This window comes from Pinus tabuliformis, chromosome 3_1 (assembly GCF_031772625.1).
Source record: "Pinus tabuliformis cultivar Carrire ecotype Pingquan chromosome 3_1, CPIR1, whole genome shotgun sequence".
NCBI classification, from domain to species: Eukaryota; Viridiplantae; Streptophyta; class Pinopsida; order Pinales; family Pinaceae; genus Pinus; species Pinus tabuliformis.
The window spans coordinates 58,346,949-58,349,881 of NC_142301.1; the positions used below are offsets into that span (position 1 = coordinate 58,346,949).

At 35.4% G+C, this 2,933-nt stretch overlaps 1 long non-coding RNA gene across 1 annotated transcript; it reads left to right on the forward strand.

Moving 5' to 3' along the window:
* Positions 1-555: 555 nt before the first annotated feature.
* On the forward strand, positions 556-1,547 carry LOC149185761 (uncharacterized). Its single transcript, XR_016256078.1, has 3 exons — positions 556-686; positions 852-1,202; positions 1,300-1,547. It is a non-coding gene; the product is annotated as an uncharacterized LOC149185761 (long non-coding RNA).
* The last annotated feature ends 1,386 nt before the right edge of the window (positions 1,548-2,933 follow it).

Here is a 2,933-nt window from a genome sequence, read left to right on the forward strand (position 1 = left end):
ATGTAAATAGGGCAAAGATTTTGTTTACTTAATTAGAAAAGAATAATTAGTCTGCCCAAAGATTAATTTTGAAAAATATATTTATAACACTACTCTTTGTGCATGTAGTTAATACATATCTATGAAATTACAACAACCACATTTATTAAAAAATTTAGTTCTGCTATTTACGTCTCATCTCATCTCAGATAAGATATAGGGCAAAGATTTTGTTTTTTTTTCACTGAAAAAGAATCACTTGTATGTCCCATTGTGAGAATAAATTGTAGCCGTTACATCTGTAAATAGGGCAAGTCCAATTGTGAGAATAAATTGGAGTAGTTACATCTGTAAATAGGGCAAAGAATTTTTTCTTTTGGGATGAAAATGAGAACTCGTCTGCCCAATTGCGCGAATAAATCCGACTAGTCACATCTGTCAATACGGCATCCACCATATCGATATTCTATCTGTCTTATCCTCGTGGTGCTGGGCTTTGCATGATTGATCATGTCATCCTCGCGACATTCTTGTAAATTTAATACCCGAAAACAACAAATGTCACTGAAAACTTCACAAATTTGACCCCGGTTGGGAGTGTGGATGATTTTCTAATCGGAGTTTAGAGTTCGCGTGCTTCTATATAAGGCAAGCAATGTGATTGTATTTCTCATCTCTTGCCTATCGATTTTAGCCTCCAGTTTCAGGTATTGTTATGCAACATAGATTGAGGCTTTCAATCTATGATTTTCACTCTATTTTGACGTTATGATTTTCACGCTATTTTCACGCTATTTTCACGTTATCAAAGTCCGCGTTATGTATTCATGCACTTTAGCAAATTGTGTTGAACTGAAGGCGTTTTTTTGCAGAAGTTTTCAGTTTCAACATAGTCATACCGTCCACTTTCGGGCTACAACAACACCATGAACAACGTGGGCAGCGGCAACAGCAGCAACAATATAAGCGGCAACAACAACACTGGCAACAGCGTCAGCGGCAGCGGCCAGATCATGAACACCTCAGGGAACAGCGGCAACAGCAGCGGCAACGTTGGCAGCAACACCGGCAACAGCGGGAACAACACCAACAGCGGCAACAACAACAGCGGCAATAGCGGCAAAATCAACAGCGGCAACAACAACACCGTCAACAGCGGCAACACCGACAACGGCGGTAGCAACAGCAACGTCAAATTCTAGTAAAGCAACTTATAGCACCAGGTAATGGCAACTTAAGTAGACGAACTTATACTAGCAACTTAAGAAAGACGTATGAATTTCTTTTGTTTTGGTTATTTACATTGCTATTGCCTTGCAGGTATGGGAAAGAATAAATGCAGTCGAAGATTATCTGTTTATCTGAGACTGACTATGTGTTCACATGTAATTAGTTTAGAGCCAAATCGTCTATTCAATCGCGGAATGGGAATAGGCATGGCCATGGATGGTTATGTTATTATGGTCACCTTAGCCATGTGCATCACATTCATATTTGAGTGGGATGCTGTTATATTGTAATTCTGATTTATATATTAGTAAACTGCCGGCCTGGTTATAGTATTTTAATGTTTTGGTCATTATACCGGGAATAAGTTGGTTATAGTATTTTAATGTTTTGGTCATTATACCGGGAATAAGTTTTAATGTTTTAGTCGTCATACTTGTAATGATTTAATTAAGTTAATTGAATATCTAATTAAATGTAGCTATAAATATATATATAATTCAATAAAGTATTTTACTAAACTATGATTATGTTACATTTTTTAATATTATTGTTTAGATGTAAAAAGCCAAGTTTCCTTTGTAGAAGCTAGATAGATTTTAATTAAAATATTCATTTATAAAGTTATTTTATATCATATTTTTCTCTTATGATTTTATTTCAATTTCTTAAAAAACTAAGACAATTTTATTTTGTAGATGTTATTAGCATTTAGCGAAAGCAACTTTTATGCTTATAATTATATAAGAAAAATTGTAAACATAAACAAACATTCTCTTTCTTTCTTTTTGTTTTCATCATTAGTGAGTTGGGATAGGTGGAAAAATTTCCAAATGGCTCATGGTTATCTCTAGTACAGGTCCTTTGTCTGAATCTGAACTTTTTGAAACATGAATGCTCCTCTTTGTGTGCCATATCTTTTTCTTTTCTTGTTTATGGATCGCTTCTAATTTTGTAGTGTTGTGCTTGTGAGTTGCATTCCCCCCTTCCCCCACTTTTTTTGGGTGTTTTTGTCCTTAGGGGAACCTATCATAGAAGTGTCCTATTTGGTAGCATGAGCAACATCTCAATGTCACATTTTCTTAATCTAGAATTTGAGTCCACTTAAAGGTTTTATGTGTCACCTACTCCTTTGCTTAGGTAAATTTCTACACAAATTCAAGCAATAGTAAATAATCCCTTCCTCATTCTTTCAACATCCATCTTTTTAAATGACCTCAAACTATTTCCAATATCCTCAAGGGCCACCTCATGCAAGAAAGGAAAGGAAATATTTCGCAGCCTCACCGATGTTGCCTTCTTTGAGACAAAAATTGTTTTGGAATCAAAATCTAGGAACCAAGGGGTGATGAAAAGCTCTACTCTTCCCCAAAACTAGGGCCCTTCTTTCACTACTCTCTCCAAATATTCTAGACTAACAAAGTGAACAACCAAAATTCATTTTGAACATATGCACATATCATAGTTGATGGTAGAGGTTTTGAAGACCCACTCATGCAGAATATTGAACCTACTCTAGAACCCATTCAATCTACAAATCACTGCCCTAGATTTAAGAACAAGAAAAAAGTGATCTATATCTATTATGTTTGGGTAAGTCAAGAGTTGGTGTTTTATACAATTGTTTGACAATGTAAGGTCATGGATTTTATTGTTGCAAATCTAATGAGTTAGATCCCTTACCATCTACTTGAACCTGATAGGATAATGAACCTCCTTGGTTCCTT